The following is a 21,007-nucleotide window of genomic DNA, read 5'->3' on the forward strand; positions in this document are numbered from 1 at the left end:
CTGAAACCTTGCACACCGCATATGCTGCACTCAGCACACCATCATCAGTTCTCAGACATGATCCATCCACAAACAACACATGATCACTCTCAGGCAACGGTAAATCTCTTATGTCTGGTCTGGGTTTTGTGCAGTAGTCAAGCACATCCAAACAATCATGATCAACATCATCTCCCACATTCACATTGTCAGTATCTGGTAACAACGTTGCTGGATTCACATTCACACATCTCTCAAGAGTCACATTTGATGCTCCCAGAATGATTTTCTCATATTTAGTCAGCCGACTATGTGACATGTACTGAGTTCTGCTTCTTGTCAAAAGAATTGCCACATCATGAGGTACAAATACTCTTATAGGTCCCATTATTATACCCTCACTCTGTTCCAAGCTTCTGCATGTAGCAGCTACTGCTTTCAGACAACCTGGCAAACCCACAGCTACGGGGTCCAGTGTCGATGAGAAGTACGCAATCGGCCTTCTCAGTTGTCCATGCTTCTGGATTAACACTGAAAGTGCACATCCATTTCTCTCACTGCAATACAACTCAAACTCTTTCTCATAGTCTGGCATTCCCAAAGCAGGAGCTTCACACATTCTACTCTTCAACTCTTCAAATGCTGCCATTTGTTCTGCATTCAGTTCCAATGGGTCTCTCACCTCACTTTTAGTCAACTTAATCAGTGGCTTTGCTATCAGGGAGAAATTACTGATTCACTGACGACAATAACCCACCATCCCCAGAAACATCTTCACTTCTCTCTGGGTCATCGGGGCTCTCATTCCTCAGATAATTTTGATCCTGTCATCGGTCACTTTTCTCAGACCCTTTTCAATATTGTGTTCAAGATAATGCACCTCTTTCTTGCAAAATTGCAATTTGGCTGGAGATACCTTTAACCCTCCATCTGCCAGATGATTCAGTAAAGCTATGGTATCTACTTCACAAGCTTCACGTATCTTCGATGCCACAAGTAAGTCATCGATGTACTGCACTAGTACTGAACTTTCAGGCATGATCAAACTCTCCAATGATTTCTTCAATAACTGATTGAATATCGAAGGACTCTCTGTATACCCCTGTGGGATACGACACCATGCTAAAATACGCTGTCCAAACCGAAATGCAAAAATCGGCTGGCTGTCATGATGCAATGGAATTGAAAAGAAAGCATGACACAAATCAATCACTGTATACCACTCAGCATCATGAGGAATCTGATACAAAATCACTGACGGATTTGGCACAATGGGACAACATGCCACCACAATTTTATTAACCTTTCTCAAATCTTGTACAATCCTGAACTTTCCATTAGGTTTCTTTAGCCCCATTATCGGTGAATTACACGGGCTACTCAGTAACTCCCTCAAAACACCCTGTTGAATCATCTTGTCCATTATAGGAGTAATTCCCTCAATTATCTCTGGTGTCAATCTGTACTGAGGAATATTAGGATAAACAATCCCCTCTTTCACTGAAATCTTCACTGGATCTACATTATTCATTAATCCCACATCTTCTCCAGTAAAATCCCAAACTGCTGTTTTCACTGTGTGTCTCAACTCCTGAGGCAAATCATCTGGATTAAACACTGCATATGTACCAACAATCTCACTCTCTCTATTATCTAGAGTCATCCGGTACAAAACATCCTCATCTGGTGTTTCAAAAGCTATTCCATCCGGAGTACAAAAAATTGTACAATTCATCTTGCACAATAGGTCCCTACCTAACAAGTTCACTGGACTAGTGTCACAGACTACAAATCTGTGCATATCTGAAAATTTCCCTATTCTTACCCTTACTGGTTCGGTAAGACGAGTCTTAATCTGTGTATTGGCTACACCAACTACTTGGATTGCTTCGTCCGAGAGAGGAAGATTTCTAATATCTGCTGACCTGACAGTTGATCTCGTCGCTCCTGTGTCTACCAAAAAAGTAACACTTTCCCCATTTATTTTCCCATCTACAAATGGTCCTGCCTGGTCTATTTCTAGAGTTGCACCAAGTATGCACTCTTCCTCCTCTCTTCGGCACCGTCAATAGTCCCCTTCAGACTCACTCCCCTCATTTTTTAACCAGTACTGCTGTACCGGGTTTGAACGTCTCGGTTTGTTTACCTGCTCATCATTGTAGAATCCTGAGTCCTGGTTATACTTTTGGGACCCTCTATTCTGCGGCAAGGGCGGTTTTGGCTCTTGACTCTGCTGTCTGAACACCTTCTGCTGTTGCTGCTGATGATTACACCCCTCGTTCTGCACCTGTTGATTCAAGGGTTTATTCTCATTACTCACTAATGGTGGATTGGTACACTCGGATCTCCAATGCCCCAATTGTCCACAGTTGTGACAAGGGAACTTCTTCTTTGCTTCTTCTAGATTCCCATTTCCCTTTCCTGCATATCTGGGCCTATTTCCTGGATTATTTGCCTGTTCCACCAACTGTGCTTCTTGTCTTTCCGCAACCTTCACCTGTGCCCACAATGCTTTCTCTTTCAGCTTTCTCTGTTTTGCCTCAATCTCATCACTGAAGTACTTTGCATGTCTCAAGATTTCATCAATCTTTTTACTCTGCCAATCAACTGTATGTTCACGTATTCTTTCACTGATTTCAGGTCTCAAGCCATATACAAATCTGTATACAAAATGACTCAAATCCTTATCACCCAGGTGTTCATCTCCACTGAATTGTTTAAAAGCCAGTATCAGCCTTTCGTAAAAAGCATGAACTGATTCTTTTGCTTCCTGATGTGTTCGATCTATCTTAACCCAGTCTGTCTCTTTCGGGGGTACTTTATTTTTCAGGAACACAATTACCTGATCATATTTCTTCATAACCTCTGGATCTGGTGCTCCTGTTTTCGGATCTCTTGGATACTCCTTAGCAGGCCAATCTACAACTATCTTACACTCTGCCCACAAGTCTGCTGGAACAATTATATCAAACAGACTATTCAGGTCAATCCACAGCACCTTTGACAATTTCACAAACCTATCTACCTGCCTATACCACTCGACGGGCTTTTCTCTCAGTCGAGGGAAATCATTCGTAAATGACAAAATATCCTGTCTAGTCCATGGGACATGTACATATCCTCCTCCAGGAATCTCTCTCATAGGATAAGCATCCACTGTTTTCTCTTTTTCTCTCATGGGAAAAGCTGAGTAAGTCCTATCCACTGAATCTTCCCTTTTCTTGTACCACCTATCCTTCCACTTTTCCACATCACCCCATTTTCGCAATAAGGCAATCATTTCCTTAATCTGTCCTGTTCTGCCAGCACTATTAAGATTCTCAATATCCTTGTCGGAGAAATCCACCCTGTAAGGCTTCTGCAAAGCTTTCACCTTATCCATGTCAACCCCTAGTTCACTCGCTATTGCTCTTAACCTGTCATGTGTACTCTTTGCCCTCCAGGTAATACTCTTGCACATGAATAACAATTCTCCATCATGATGGTTTTTTAGTATATCTGTAGGAATTGTTCCTGCAATAAGCTCCTCCAATTCTATGCGCAACCTGGCTACATCAATTGCCTGTGAATCTTTATCTTTCTTTTGAAGAACTTTCAACCAATCATTCAAATCTTCAGCTGTTATTTCAGTAGACTTTTTCACTGCACCCACTTGTTCTGCCATCCTCTGTGGTTCCAAAATCGTTCCTCCCAAACAACCAGTATTCAATCCTGAATTAGGCTGTACATCTGATCCTCCACTACATGTGTCATGTCTCGACTGTCTCAAATTATTTCCTCCCGTTCTCATTCCTGATTCGAGACCTATTGCATTTTCAATGCTTGTTTTATGTGCCATTCTGCGGTGGCTGTGTACTCCCTGGAGGACAAGATTAAGTTGGCCCCTTTGTTGCTTTGGGTCAGAATTTGGGGTAAAAAGGGGGCTTCACAGTCAAAAGATGATCTGGAAGATGGTCTCTCCTTGGATCATGCTTTGGTGGTCTCCTAGATTAATTATGTTAGAGAAGGGTTTATGGGCCTGAGTTTTGCACAACTATATTGCAACCACAGAAATATTAAACCAAATATGATGGCCTTGGTGAAGGAGGCATTCAGGGAAAAACAGCATAGGCTCCGCCAGGCAGACTTTGACAAACTAAGTAGTGGTGGAAACTATAACTATTAAAACATCACTGGGTTTTGAATTTTATTTGATCTCAATTTCTGATGCAAAAATTAGGTTTTTTGCTTATCAGGTTTTGTCTTAATCTTCTTTATTAGTGACCTTTCCCAAAGATGTTGATCTGCCATACTGCCCTTGTCATGATTTATCAAAGCAAAGCACTATGCACTTTAGTCTATTTTGTCACTTAAATTCTCATCCCCGGAAGCGCTTCCTAAAACTAATTCTTTGCTCCTCCAATATTAGATCTCAAGTAGAAGCGTTGCTTTGCTTGCAAAGGCCGTGTGCGATGGATCTTTGTGGAGCTAAACTTTATTTGTTGTGCATTTAGGATCTATATGGGGCTGTTGGATGAATGTTTCTGCTATATGAACTTTGGTGACCCTATGGATTGGAATTGACCCGCTTTCAATTACGTTTTTACTGTTCTTTAATGTAGTTTTATGATTGTACCGTTTTATTCTTGAGATATGGCTTGAGATTAGCTGAATAACAATCTTTTGACTGACTACGCATATATATGTCATTCATTTAATGTTAAACATTTTTCCCGTAGTGAAATATATATGTGTGTGTGGGGTGTTCTATTTTAAGTCACTGCCTCTATTATTTTCTATAGGAAGGCATTGCAGTATGATTGGTTGGTCATGTGCTATGCGGGACTTATTGTTCCTTTTTGGCAGTATAAACTTACTTTCATAAATTTGACCCCCCCCCCCCCCCCCCTGACATGTAGGTCTACACTTCTGCATGAATTTACACTTGCAAATGGTGAACAGCCAAAAGTACTAAGTTACTTTAAACTGTAAGAGTAATCCGGTGCACCTTACTCCACTATTCTGTTTAAGCCCCTGTGCTTTTGTCTAAGTACAGATTCGTAGGTAGCACTGATGGGTTTGAAGTACAGTTCGCGAGCCAACAGGCTGGAAAATTTGAACAGCTGATTTGTGGGATTATATTGCAGCAAATACTAAGGTGTACTTAGTAATTCTGTTGTCGACAGAGAAGGCATTAGCTGGACATGGAATTTAGAAGGCATTAACCAGACATATAATTTAGGAGGCTGGTAATTTTGATGAACATCCCTTAGTAGCGAGTTTCCTGTCTAAGCCCATAGGACAGTATACATGTTGATGTTTCCTTGTAAAAGGATGTAGGTTGGCTGGTCATAAGACCTCAGTTATGATGAGGGGACGCAGGTGTGTATCTTTGACTCTCAAAAATAATAACATTTTGAGCGTCAGTTAGTTGAGTCTTCATTTAGAGATCCCATCTTTTTCTTTACCCATATCAGTGTCTCTTTCAGTTCTCTGCAAAGCATCGTCCAAATTATTTTGAAAGAGGTTTTTAAAAAAACACATCTAATGACATGGCCTATACACCACAGCTGAAACTCTTGCCTTATAATTGATGGGGATTAGTTTTATCTTTACAAATGTGCTTAATATCCGAGTCAGCAACCTCCAGGTTATGGGTTAATGGCATGCTTAGATGATTATCACATTTGAAGGAGACTTAAAAAGTCTTGAATAAGCCTTGACTTGAAGAACAACTCATGCATCTAATCAGAAAACATCTAAGCTCTTTTGCTACCTAGTTTTGCCTCGAGTCTGGATCATTCTGAGGAACCTGTTAATGCTGTAAAAACTGAAGGGCTGAACTTCCTCTACAATGAACAATATAGTGGTAGTGAGGATCCTGGCACGTTTCACCTTTTGGTTCTGCCTGAAAAAACACACAAACTCCCTCCTCATGATCAAGCAGCTTGCTCCTGCTCATTCAAAAATCCGTCAAGCAGATCTGATTAACTCTTTCAAAAAGTCAATTTATACTTCTTTTACAGGGTTCTAGTGACCTTCCATCTGTTTTGTGGCAGCTGGAGTATTTTTTCATGCCTTTCCTTCTTGGTTTTTCTCTTTTATTTGATTTTTTTCTTGTTTAATAATGGTCTACTGTTTTGTGCCCCTTTCCCCATTTCTTTACACTTTTCATGAGCCTTTTCTAGTTCAGCTTTTGCTTTTCTTTGTGTGACACGTCAGTGCCACAGTCAATTTAGAAGCTGCAGACAGTCAGACTTTCGACAGCAGTGGAGAGTGACAGCAGTGGAGAGTGACAGCAGTGGAGAGTGACAGCATGTCACTGGCATCAATGATGAATCGAAGCCTTTGCTGGGAAATTTGCAGGTGGTATGTGTGACACAGAAGAGACAAACCCCGACATCGAAAAAGACAAATTTCCGAAAGACAGGAACAAAACACAGACTCGGCAAATCAGTGACGTACAAGAAGACCTAAAAACGTTTCAACATCAGATAACAAAAAGCACCTGCAGAAGACAGCTACTTGGAAAACATTTTGCTCAGTTTCCACCTGGAAGTGGTTTGAGGTTATTTTTCCTAGGGCTGGTCGAAGGGTTGGTGCAACCATTCCTTCTTTGAGGGTACAAGTGTTTGTCTTTGCCTCGCCCTGTAAGCTATTCCCGGTTCAATGTAAAAGACAATCATAGCCATTTTATCTCATGATCCTGGAAGAAAAAATCATAGAAATGGCTGGATAATGCCAGCGGGCACTTTTCTGTGTGTAGCTATCTTCTCTCTCTGTGAATCTTGCATAACATTGATTTGGCAGAATGTGTTGTTTTCAATAGGGAAATTGTTCAAGTGGAAACATTATCACTCATTTTGAATGAAAATCTGTTAAACAGAGCAAGCGTTCAGATGACGGCTGATTCACAAATGACATGCTGTAAAGACTCTGACTAGAGTTGTGGCTAGTGGTGCTGTTACTGATGTTGGATTGAGTTAGGGGTAAAACAAGCCCCCCTGACTATACACAGATAAACCACAGTCTAAAGATCAAAAATATGAAGTATTAATATCCATACATTAACTTACTCTACAGAAGATTGACACTGAAATGTTAGGAATATTTCAATAAACCTGTGAATCTGTAAATCATCCAAAGCCAGAGATGTTAATAAATGAGCACTACCAACGGCGGACCCAGGTCGCCGCACTTCGCTGTCCAGTTTCCTCCTTATTTTAAGGATTAGTGCACAACAAGCCCTGCGCCCACCATCGTTAGGTGCGACTGCAAACACAGAATCACAACAGAAAATGTTTACAATGGTGCACCAATGGTATTGGTTTGTTTGCTACTATCAAGATAATGAGTCCGGCAAGGTATGAGGCCTATGACTTCAGTGGATATCACATCCACGGATCATTGACAATTAGCCCTGATGAAGTGCAAGCAATCAATCTGACCAAAACTCGTTGGCTGGACGATGCTATTTTGTGCGTCTGGAACAAAATTGATGATGAAATTGGATACCTTGCTGGACTCATTATCTTGATAGTAGCGAACAAATTACTATCATCGGTGCACCATACCATACATTTTCTAAAGCTAGAGACTTTGTACTTATTCATTTTACATTCTTGTGTAGTTTGCCTATACTTGTGTGATTATAGAATGTGTTCCAAGGTGACTTATAGCTTAAGATCTCGTTCTTTGAGGTTTAATTTAAGATTAGCATCTACTATTGCTACATTGTTTTGCTTACAGGATAGTGGGTAACGTGTGCCCCTCTAAATCTTAGTCTAGGTCAGTAGTAGAACAATAAACAATTTTCATTGTTACCAAGATATGAGCATGTCTCGACATATCTCATCCATCTTTGTTTCTGTGGTCTTCCTCAGGAGGATGGGCTCTCTACTGTTGTATTGCGATGAACACATTCAGAGAGCAGAACTTGCAGGTGTGTATTGTACGGAAGTTCTCCAACTATTTATCTTTGGTAGAAAGTGACCACTTCCTTATAATGTGCCCCCGTTACTATTATTTCACTAGAAATAATTTCTTCTTTTTCTAAGCTTCTTTTCTTGTTACTTAAATCGTTCAGATACATCAGTGCAGCCACTTCAGACGTACTACCTGTGAAATATTTCGTGTATGCAATTGACAGACACAGACACCACACCATCTTGTTACATCTACTAGTAACCAATATGCCAGTTTTCTCTAGCACTGCATTCAAGCACATGTATGACACAAGGAACCCCAAATGTAATACAGCAATACAAAAAAAGACGAGAGGGAGAACAGTTCACGTTCATGAAGTCAGTTTTTTTCTTTTGGTAAATAAAATTACATAAATAAATTTTTTTCTTCTCAAAATCGCTCACACCTTTAGCATGGACATAGAAAAATAACACAGACTTTATTATGCAAAATGCAAATAGAACATCATGATGCTACATAGGAAATGGTGTGGGTCTTCCCATACAGGGCGAGTGCCCAACTGCGTGGGTGGCACGTGGGAGTATTCTACAAGAGAAGGTGTTTGATTATTTAATAACAGGACTCTTTGGATAGCCATCTGTGTATACAGATTCTCTCTTAATACATTGGGTGTGTTTCCCAAACTGCAGGCACAAAGACAAGTAACATTGGGATAGTGGGACTTTGATATCCTGCATGAGAGACACTGGATATGGACATCCTAAAAAAGCGCCGAGGTCTAAAGGGGGAAGTACTGAAAGGCAGTACAGGAATCTGTATATCACTGGCTTTCGGCAAAACTCAGGTGGGAAATCACCCGCCAAAATCTGTAAATTACATCTTTGTAGTTTCAGTGCAACACATTCACTTATTTGATGAAAGATGGCACTGGAAGCCGCACTATCACTTATATATATATTTATATATATGTGTGTGTATCGATATATATATGGATAGGTATAGATATCAAGCACTTTTGTATACTTTGTTAAAGGTCAGAACCATATTTTTTAAGTAATGTCATCAAATTGGTAGATTCCGATTTCAAAGAATAGGTGCAGTGCAGGCCATTGGCAAGAGGTTGCAGAAAAGTGGACTCTCTGCTTAGGACTTATGAATCAATTGAAAGAAACCCATGTCAAACTCTTTCCCAGGCAAACAGGGATTTACAGACACTTGGCACAGAAGGGATGAGCTGGAAAGGGTTGGTCTCATTAATGAAGGCACCTTCAGACGATGGAGCCTAGAATGCAGGCTTATAAAAGGCCTGAGCCTTGACAGAGATATACAAACATGTTAAAGTATCTCCCAGATGAGCAGAGAACTGCACGCATGGCATTAAAGGGCCAGGAGAATTTCACCATTCCTGCTAAAGGCACCTCGGGATGAATGAGCTCATATTGCAGGATGGAGACCCAGGCTGAGTCTGGGGGAATTTTAAGAAACTAATATTAAACTTTCTTCAAAATCGTGCACACTTGACACTGAAGAGCCAGGATAGCTTCACTAACGTTGCTGAAGGCATTGGCAAACGATTGGGCTCAGAATGCAGAAAGGAGACGTGTCCGACAAAGTGATGCATGGAACAACTTATTACGGCCATTGAAAAGCTCCCCATTAACCATGGCTATGCATTAACCAACTTTTCTTGTTTGGAATATTTGTGGAGTAGCCTCCAGGACCGATTACACCAGAGATGAGTTGTGGAATGTCGATGGTAGTCCCCAGTATAAATAACTTAAGGCTGCAGTACCTGCTCATACATTTTCATGCATGGGGTTCACATTTAGAGCTGGTGGACCACTATTGCTCTAATATCTTTTCTTGCGTGTTAACGTTGTTTATTATAACACCCCCCACAGTCCAATTACATAATGCAACTAAGGGGAGTAACGTATTTGTAAGTTCTATTGGCTTTCTGGACCAAGACATTTTTGAGGAAAGAAAGCAAATATATTAGGCAGGTATTGCTAAATAAAACACAGGAAGGGAAAGGCGTCACTTTCAAAAAGCAATTAAACGGGCATTTGGGACAAACGTTGTGCGGGTTGGTTATAATGTATTACAGTCTATGCCAGTTCAAAAATGGAGACACATATATGGCATTGGTACAATAGCAATGTTAGAAACATATGCGGTGACATTCTCATCGCACTCGGAAGGAACCACAACCCTATAGGATGGCACTCGGGCAACAAGTGAGACCTATGGGTACGGCTTGGTCCCAGGTGTGCCCAATACGGCCGAAGTGGCTGTTTTCCTAGTCATATTGCTGCATAATCCCAACAAAAAAATCTGTTTTCCACTACCATCAAATGCAATATCTCAACTAAGCCACATTGGTGTGAGCTGCATCCTGTAATCTGTGTCCACAGCAACACCTAACAGCTGAAAGATGTGACTTTTGGAGTCCTGTGAGCGCCATTTCCCGCTTAAATGACCTGGTCCAGGAGTGAGACTATTAAGAATGAGAATAGGATACATGTACTGTGGTAACATTTTCTAAATATTCAAAATTTGCGGATACAGAAGTAGAACTCAATTCTACACTGTGTTCCACACACACAGCGTACACTATTTATAACCATAACCAGATGTAGGCTCCATCTTATGAGGTGGAGAACCCATGGTATGTGTTTGAGATGTCTTGATGCGGGCCCACCTAGTGTGTACATCATCATGTGGAACATTTCTACTACATTTCAAAACAAATCAAGATAGGACATAGGGGGGCTAAAGTCACAACCTAACACTCAAGAAATATTTTTAAAGTTTGCTGTCAGTGTTAAAGGGGACCCTCAAGGCGTGGTGGACTCTTTCAAACTGAGGATCCAAAATGATCTGAGAATTTCACTGTTGGGTTAGATACGCACTACCACCATGCCACTCTAAATGTAATAATGATGAGAGACAGTTTGACAAGTATGTATATAGACAGAAAGACAAACAGGCAAGATAGATCGATAATCCTCAGTTCACATTTCCAGTAGCTGGCTCTTCGTCTACAAGTCGTTATCAGATGCTACTTTCCAGTTGCTACAACAGAACCAACCAAAGACTAAATCTCCCTATACTGTTAAATGTAAGGCAAGGACTGTAAACATGATGTCAAGGTGACATGGAGCTAGGCGGAAATCAAGGGTTAAAAAGTAGAGAGCAGGATCAAAGAGTTAGAACTCAAACTGCCCTATGAAAAATGTGAACTACTGAGTAAAACAAGTATATGTGAGAAGAGCTACTCAGCGATTTTATGTGAAAATAAAAATGTATGTCTTTAAAGAGCAGTAAGGAGCTGTACAGCTAGAATAATCTACCACAGGGATGCCCAACATAGGTCCAGGAGGACCACATTAATACCACATTTTCAGGTGTTTCACTGACTATGTACAGGAACTCCATATAGTTTGGATGTATGTAAATTGACCGGATGTGGATCTCTTGAAAGGTTGGAGGATCTGGCCATCTGTACCCAGACTGGCCACATGCTATAAAGCGACCATACAGAACAAGGCTATAAAACACAAAGTGACCGAGGGATTCCAGGCTCTGGGACAGTAGGTGTGCACAAGACAAGGGCTCAGAGAACTGCAACCTTTATTCTGTACATACTGGGGGCAGATCTTGTTCTGTATAATACCTTAAAAAATCTTTCCTGTTCATAAACTCTTTACCGGCGTACAGTTTACACGGCTCCCTTTCTAAATTGCAAGCACTGAAACTGCAAATATCCTCTTTGCAGTAAAGTCTAAACTGTACAATAATACTACAACTGTTGGCCTAGGTCACTACTGTTGATAACAAAGGCTGTTAGGTCAGGATAAATATGAATTTATAAGGCTCATTTGTGTATTATACACCAATAATAAATTGAAATTATCTAAGTGTATTTTTACAGACATTTGCAATAAATGCATTTGCAGAATTTTACTTTACTACCAGTAGTCCTGGAATCATTTTGCACGTAGTTGTCAATCTTCCAAACCAGACTTGGAGAAAGCGGATCATCATAACTGGTAACCTCACCCATTCAATCAAAAATTAAGGGCACTGAGAATTGGATAACTCTTCACATGGACTATCACAGAATGAATGACAGAATGTTACACACACCACTATTCAAATCACACAGTTCCTGCCTCAATGTCACAGCTGCTTTATGATCTTCTCGATACAGTCTGGTGGTAAAAAGGCTTCTCAGTGGATATGCACCTCATCTGTTCCATTGTCTTGATCGCTTGTGGAAACACTCCCCAGCTTGTTTCCAAACCAACTTCAGCTCCATTTTCAATAACGGTCTCTCAATTCCATCTGGTTAGTCATCCATTCCAGCTGGCCCTGGTTCCCTCCTCATGGTGTACTCGAGCAGGAAAGTTCAATTTCAGCACCAAAAGAAAGCACCTCCAAAATGGTTTCTCACCACAGTGCTCGAAACAAGTCTAAAAATCCAACTCCCTCATGTTTCCCTTCCTCAAGAAGGATGGATAAAAAAGTCAATTCAAATATAACCGCAAAGTATGATCACAACAGTCTAGAAACAAACAAGAAGACTTCCCCCTATAAATCTGAAGCCATACTGCACCAGACAGGCCATGTCTTTCCCACCCGCCTCACCTTGGCACTAGCAAAAGAAATGGTGAAATGGCCCCTTCAGAGGGTGGAGTGGGCAATAAAAGTTTGAATTATATCGCAATGCGCACAGTTAAAAAAAATTGCTTGGTTTCAGTGGGTGTGTTTCTGAATGTAATACTTTGTAATGCACCAGTTCAGGGTCTGTTGAAACCCACACACTCCTCAGGTGAGCATATCAAATTTGTTGGATGATCGCGTAAAAGAGAAACACAAATCTCACTGTTGCAGTGTAGTCAGGATTAAGGGAAAAGCAGGGAAAGTAACACACTGCCTTTTTTTTTTTGTATCCATGCGGCCAATTCATGCTGGCACATGCAGTCCCTGCACTTCTCGGCTGGGGGCCTGTCCCGGTGTTGCTGTATTGACAAAGATCCACCATTCTCCACTGCCACTCTGTTCTTTTCCAGGGGATCCACATCAATAGTCATAAGCACTGAATATTCCCGCCCATGTGCGGGGACCCCGGAAATAATAAAATTATATATGTAAAAAACATACATATATACAGCTCTGTATATGTATAAACATATATCATTTTTTCCAAGCAAATGCAGCCCCCATAAAAGGCTAGACAATGTATATATAAACATCCAATAGAACATATAGGTATAATAATACACCTAAATCTTTTTTTTTTTTTTAATGAGGTAAAAACACTCATGAGAAAGAAAAGAGAACACTGTGAGAAACACAGAACCACAAAAACATTGTTAGCCTGCAGGCTGCATTGCAATACAATACCATAGAGACTGAAAAGCTCTGTACAGGTAAAAACTGGCACCGTGCCTTTAAGGCAGCCCTGACTGTAGTATCCCATCATGCCTCAGGGGTGACAGTTGGGTCAGTTGTTCTTTCCGGCTCCTTCAGTCAGGACCCTGGAATTCAGCTCTCTTCTTTTTTGACTTTTCAGTCAAGAATTATTGCTTTCTAGTAAATTTTTGGACTTCTTCTTATTAATATCTGTGCGGAAGTTTGTATCCTGTATTTTTCTGACTGAGTTCTACAATTTTTTCTGTCAGAAACATGCCTTCTTTATTTATGCCATGTCCATCTTGTGGCAAAAAGAAGGCCTCTTCAGACACACATGAGGTGTGTATCGTCTGCCTGCCAGATTCTCACTCTCCAGCTACATGTCGTCACTGTAAACACCTTTCTAAAAGGACTTTAAAGGAGAGAGAGAGGATTAGACTCTACGGCTTATCAGAACGGTCGACGTTGAAGCAGCTGGTCCCTGTTTGCTCCCCATCGGCGTCGGGCTCGGCGTCGAAGACTCCAGCGGCGCGATCGTCGCTGAGAGGTGAGGAGTCCAGGGGTAGTCATGCTGCAAAAAGAAGATCGTCGTCGACTCTAGACACAGCGACGAAGCGGATGCGTTCGTCGTCGGCGACTTCGACGTCTAAGAGATCATCGGCGTCGAGGGATCGACGTCAGCTTTCGACGTCAAGAGAGGATCGTTCGACGTCAAGACAGAGACATCATTCAACGTCGAATGAGAAACATCGTTCGACGTCGAGAACTGCAAGAGAACTTTCGACGTCGCAAGAGGTTCGTAGGCTTTCGACTCCAAAGTCTACGATAACATCAAGACCAAGATCGCCGTCGAGACCAAGATCGCCGTCGAGTCCAAGATCGCCGTCGAGAAAAGATCGATCGTCGACGAAGAGACTTACGACGCCGAGACATTCGTCGTCAGATCATTCGGCGTCGAGGCAGGCGCCTCCGTCAAGGCCGACGTCGAGGCAGGTGCCTCCGTCTGAGTCGACGTCGAGGCAGGTGCCCCGTCCTTACAGGTCTCCAAGGCTTTGGAGAAGCCAATAACGTCGAGGCGAGATTCCTCGTCGGGGTCTAGACCTCCGTTCAGACCAAGCCCTCCGTCGCCAACGAGGCTCTCGACGTCGAGGCAAGAAAAATCTCCAATGATCCAAGCGGAGTCAAGTCCCAAGTCTCCGGTGATAGGCCTATCACCGTCGAGGCGGCCCTCTGCAATGGGTTATCAAGAGGTGTCGCATGTTCGCCTAACTATCAAGCCAGTCTCAAGATGCAAATCCCCTCATAGACTGGTGTATACTACTTCTGAACATGATTCTCCACGTCCCATCTCTATCTCGCCTTCAGGATCAGAGGGCTCGAGATCAAGATCTGAGTCACCGGAAATTCTACATCAATCTCCAGTGCCTACAATGGAGCATAGTTCACAGGAAGAGGACAATGCTATACCTCAAAGTCCTGAGAAAGAGAGGCCTCAGGACTCAGCTATGTCCTACGCAGTTAAGGCCTCCCTAACAAGGCTGAGAGACATGGTCCTCCCATCGAGAGCGGTCAGATCACGTTCTCGAGAGAGAGAATTTCGACGTTGTTCTCAAACACCAAGGAGACGATCCAGATCCTCCTCTCACAGAAGGGAGTCGACCAGATCAGGGAGAAGGACCCCCTCATCCTCTCCGTCAACTCGGTCATCCAGAAGGGATTATTCGTCTATACTCTCGGATACACCACCTTCTAGGGTATCTCCGGTGGATGATATCTCTACTTTCCAAGAGGTGTTGTGCAGAGGAGCTACAAAACTAAATATCCCAATGCCGATTCAGGAGACAACCTCCTCCATAATCTTTGAAACCCTGCATGAGCGGGCAGTGTCACGCCCACTGTTGCCATTAGTCCCTGGTTTACTGCAACCAGTAATGGATATTTTTCTCACACCAGCGGCCACCAAATCTGCGCCGACGCGGATTCTGAAAAAATATCTTCCGGCTCCGGAAGATCCTCTGTTTCTAAAATCAGATCCTCCACCGGGTTCTGTCATCACCGCTGCTGCCAGAAAAACGCATGCAGTAGCTGGGTCTTCCACGGTGCCTCCAGGTAAGGACAGTAAAACGCAAGACTCGTGGGGGAGGAGAGTTTGCGGCTCGGCATCTTCAAGCTTAAAAGTGGCCAGTGCCTCAGCGCTTCTGGGGCGCTATGACAGATCATTGTGGGACTCCCTCCAGAGGTTCATTGAAAAAGTTCCATCAGAGATAGACGGGATTTTGAGGAGATTTTACACGAGGGGAGTCTGGTCTCTAACCAGGTAATAAGTGCAGCAGCGGATGGAGCAACCCTGGCAGCGCATTCATATGCCCATGGAATCACGGCCATAAGATCATCATGGCTAAGGTTAACGGCTCTGAAGCCTGAAGCTCAGGCGAGAATACTGAATCTGCCTTTCTCGGGTAGTTCACATTTTGGGTCTCATGCGGACGAAGAAATGGCTCACATGAAGGCAGAGCTAGAGACCATGAAAGCCGTGGGCCTTGACAAAAGAAAGGAGTTTCGACGCCGCAGGGGGAACGATAGGCGTAACTACCAACAGAGGGTTCAAACCCCTCAGTGGCAGAAGAACCAGGACCAGCAAGGTCAAAAGAAACAGCAATACCAGTCCCGCAGATCATACAGGGGACGTGGTAACAACAGACAATCAAACGCTGGAAACAAGGCTCCAGGGAAGCAATGAGAGACCGCTTCCTCCGATGCTGTCCACCGCTCCGGTGGGAGGAAGTGTTGCGCATCATCTTCCAGAGGGGCAATCCATCACAAAGGACAAGTGGGTTCTAAATATACTGCGTCATGGATACTCGCTTCGTTTCCGAAGTTGCCCTCCATCGATTCCTCCTGTTCATTCATCTCAGCATCTCAAACAGCTAAGAGAAGAGGTGGCGACTCTTCTACTCAAATCTGCAATAGAAAAAGTGCCCAAGTCACAAAGAGGAAGAGGAGTTTACTCCAGATACCTCCTGATCCAAAAAAGGAGTGTGAAAGTAGAGTTCAGACCCATACTGGACTTACGGATACTGAACAAACACATCAGAAGGGAAAAATTTTGTATGCTGGCGCTCCACCAAATATATCCTCTTCTCCGGTTGGGCGATTGGATGTGTTCGCTGGACCTTCAGGACGCATATTTCCATATTCCCATCCTAAGGAGTCATCGAAAATTTCTCAGGTTTGTGGTGGGGACCTCCCACTATCAGTTCAAGGTTCTACCATTTGGCCTGAAGTCAGCTCCTCGCGTATTCACCAAATGCATGGCAGTAGTAGCGGCTGCACTAAGGCGCGCAGGAGACTTCGTCTATCCCTATCTAGACGACTGGCTAATAAAGGGTCCGTCGCCTCAGAATGTTCGATCGCAGCTGTCGCTTTGCCTGAATTTATGTCACAAGCTGGATCTCAGAGTGAATGCCAAGAAGTCCAACTTCTCGCCAACACAAAGAATTCACTACCTGGGTGCAACTATAGACTCCGTAGTAGGAAAAGTGTTTCCTTCGGAGGAGAGACAGTCATCCATTATCCTCAAAGGCAAACAGATTATATCCAACAATCTGTCAACGGCAAGACAAATCTCGTCTCTGCTAGGGGCCATGGCATCCTGCATTTTCCTAGTGCCCAATGCCAGATTAAGGATGAGTCCTCTCCAGCAAGATCTCGAGGACAAATGGGATCATAGGAACTCCCTGTGGGAGGAGAAAGTTTGCCTTTCCTCAGCGGCCAGGCAGTCAGTCAAGTGGTGGTTGAAGCCACTAAATCTACAGGTGGGGATTCCCTTCCATCAAGAACCCCCAACTCAGACGCTAATCACCGACGCATCCCTTCAAGGCTGGGGTGCGCATTTCGGACCTCTACAAACTCAGGGACGGTGGTCCAGCAGCGAGCAGTTGTACCACATCAACATGCTGAAGCTCAGGGCAGTCCACCTAGCCCTCAAAGCGTTCCTGCCTGTGATCAAGACGAGTACCATTCTAGTACAGACGGACAATACCACCACAATGTACTACCTGAACAAGCAGGGGGGTACTCGATCCAGGACGCTCTCGCTGGAAGCTCAGTCCCTTTGGCACTGGATCCTAGCAAGGAACATCTCGTTGAAAGCGGTGCACCTGCCAGGAGAACTCAATGTGCAAGCGGACTTACTCAGTCGTCATTTTCAAGAACCAGAGGACTGGGTACTAAACGACGAGGTGTTGGACATCTTCGGGGAATGGGGGCGTCCGCAAGTGGACCTCTTCGCGGACGAGCACAACACAAAATGCCGAGGCTTCGCCTCAAGATACCATCGGCCAGGATCCATAGGGAATGCCCTTTTGATCAATTGGTCAATGACATTTGTGTATGCTTTTCCGCCTCTCCCACTAATCCCCAAGGTAGTGACCAAGCTGCAGAATTCATCTACCAATGATCTGACGACGAATGTCGTAAGTCTCTTTGTCGACGATCGATCTTTTCTCAACGGTGATCTTGGACTCGACGGCGATCTTGGTCTCGACGGCGATCTTGGTCTCGACGTTGTCGTAGACTTTGGAGTCGAACGCCTACGAACCTCTTGCGACGTCGAATGTTCTCTTGCAGTTCTCGACGTCGAACGATGTCTCTCATTCGACGTTGAACGATGTCTCTGTCTTGACGTCGAACGATCCTCTCTTGACGTTGAAGGCTGACGTCGATCCCTCGACGCCGATGATCTCTTAGACGTCGAAGTCGCCGACGACGAACGCATCCGCTTCGTCGCTGTGTCTAGAGTCGACGACGATCTTCTTTTTGCAGCATGACTACCCCTGGACTCCTCACCTCTCAGCGACGATCCCGCCGCTGGAGTCTTCGACGCCGAGCCCGACGCCGATGGGGAGCAAACAGGGACCAGCTGCTTCGACGTCGACCGTTCTGATAAGCCGTAGAGTCTAATCCTCTCTCTCTCCTTTAAAGTCCTTTTAGAAAGGTGTTTACAGTGACGACATGTAGCTGGAGAGTGAGAATCTGGCAGGCAGACGATACACACCTCATGTGTGTCTGAAGAGGCCTTCTTTTTGCCACAAGATGGACATGGCATAAATAAAGAAGGCATGTTTCTGACAGAAAAAATTATAGAACTCAGTCAGAAAAATACAGGATACAAACTTCCTCACAGATATTAATAAGAAGAAGTCCAAAAAATTACTAGAAAGCAATAATTCTTGACTGAAAAGTCAAAAAAGAAGAGAGCTGAATTCCAGGGTCCTGACTGAAGGAGCCGGAAAGAACAACTGACCCAACTGTCACCCCTGAGGCATGATGGGATACTACAGTCAGGGCTGCCTTAAAGGCACGGTGCCAGTTTTTACCTGTACAGAGCTTTTCAGTCTCTATGGTATTGTATTGCAATGCAGCCTGCAGGCTAACAATGTTTTTGTGGTTCTGTGTTTCTCACAGTGTTCTCTTTTCTTTCTCATGAGTGTTTTTACCTCATTAAAAAAAAAAAAAAAGAGATTTAGGTGTATTATTATACCTATATGTTTTATTGGATGTTTATATATACATTGTCTAGCCTTTTATGGGGGCTGCATTTGCTTGGAAAAAATGATATATGTTTATACATATACAGAGCTGTATATATGTATGTTTTTTACATATATAATTTTATTATTTCCGGGGTCCCCGCACATGGGCGGGAATATTCAGTGCTTATGACTTTGATGAGGATACCCCTGGAAGAGAACTAGGATTACAGGTAAGTAACTTATCCTTATTATGAGTTGAGGGACTGATGTTCCCTACTTTGGCAAAGGGTATTGTTCTTTAGGGAGTGGTAAAAGATGCATGCTATTCGTCCCACGGAAATGAATGGCACCAAGTACATTTTAAAGAGTGCTAGAAGAGAATACATTATTGTGATACACACCAGCCCACCCACAAAGCATTTCCCGCCCTAAAATAAAATCATCCACAAAGTATTTATAATTTGTACACACTTACACATTTTAACAGTTGTTTTTTTCATTTGGAAACTGTAATTTATCTGGAGCGCTGAGGCACTAGAGCAAAATATAGGGCACGTTAGCAATAGTGCCTGCTTAGCAGACTGGCACCATGGGCACAAGTGGACAAATTCTTATGAATGAGCAAAAGACTTCAGGCACTGGATGTACAAGGGCTGAAGCTCTCCTCTGGTCCTTGGCACAGTTGCTGACATGGCAGATTGTGTCACCAACAGCTTCTGATAACGTGGCAGGCGTGTAGAGGCGTCAGAAATGGCTGCTCTTGCCAAATCCCATAGAAATTCCTTGTTTGAAGCAGATCACAAGTAGAGTTTCTCGGCATTGAAAACAGGAAAATTGAAGTGTGACCTGTTTGAGCATCTGGCAGCCTCATCTTACAACAGGGGTTACAGCCCAACGTGAACTGTTACGGTGAAACTGCAACTTGCTACATTAAAGGCTGTCACATGGCAGAAGGATGGGGTGGAAAACTGTTGATTCATATTGATCTCCCCAACCTGCCTCTTTGCAGAAGTGATACAAGACTGGATGGTAATTGAGCCGGGTAAAAAAAAACCAGTCATGGTGAGAGGCTGGTATCGGTCTGAAATTGAAAACAACATGCTGATATGGAAATAGTACTTTTTTAAACTAAGAAGACCAGCCATGCAAAGGCCAATACCCTAAACCCAGAGCTTTTAGGGACTCGGGATAGGGTGGGAAAATATAGAGGTTTGAAAGATTTATTGAGATCAAAGAGGTGGTTTTAAAAGTAGTACAGCTACCGAGATAACTGGGCTTGTGTTTTCATACCATCCAGCAGATGGCACTAGACGCGGGCACGCCAATCTAAGATCCCATGCTAGAAACTGGCCAGAAGCATCTTGGCCGAAGGGTGCAGGAGCTGCTAACAGGAGGTTATGATGGTATAAGGAGATATGTTTAGGACCATTGAGAAGTAGAAGGTAGAGGAGGCTCCTCTACCTTCTCTGTTCTTTCCACCCAGATTTCAAACCCCGCTGGGGGGTAAGGAGGTTACAAAGAGAATGCCTTGGAGGTCAAGTGCCACCTCTTAACGAATATAAACATCCCGCCCCCAGTTATCCATGTCATTCTTGTTCCTGGCCATGACATCTTCTTCGTTTTGGCAATACCGGCCTCGGGCTTTGCTGTGCCCCTTTGGCTGCCGGTTGTGATTCTCTTGTTCAGGCCCCACTTCATCCCAACAAGGCCACCATGGTACGCTCCAGGCCCCCGTGGGTCCGGCTCAGGGTCCTCGTTCGGGTCTGTCTCGATGTCCATGCATGAGTCGCCATGCTCTGTGTAGGCTGAATCCCGGCTGCGTTGGGTCTCCGAGTCAAACGTCTCCTGTCTGATTAAGCCACGGGTGACACTGTGGCTGTGTAGCTGCCCAGAGCACAAGGCTTCCTGGTAATCGTGCATGCCCATTCTTTGGTCCAGCGTGTATTCGGGCCGCTGATCCCCGTGCACTAAGAAAGGCCCCTTGTTAGTAGAAGCAAGCATTTCCCACACCATGCAAAGACAAAAGAACAAAGGACAAATCTGTTAGCAGACAATCCGGTATCTCAGAGTATCACAAAGCTAAAGCACGTCACACAAACAGTAGCAGAATTCTACTTGGGATACTTCTCGCCTCCTTAAATGTTTTTTTTAAAACTTTCAACATTTGCCTC

General features: G+C 43.6%; 1 pseudogene; it reads right to left on the reverse strand.

Moving 5' to 3' along the window:
• Positions 1-20,762, reverse strand: part of LOC146869131 (proteasome subunit beta type-7-like) — a 78,578-nt pseudogene extending 57,816 nt beyond the window's left edge.
• Between the last annotated feature and the right edge of the window lie 245 nt (positions 20,763-21,007).

Source organism: Triturus cristatus, chromosome 1_1 (assembly GCF_964204655.1).
Source record: "Triturus cristatus chromosome 1_1, aTriCri1.1, whole genome shotgun sequence".
In the NCBI taxonomy this organism is placed as follows: domain Eukaryota; kingdom Metazoa; phylum Chordata; class Amphibia; order Caudata; family Salamandridae; genus Triturus; species Triturus cristatus.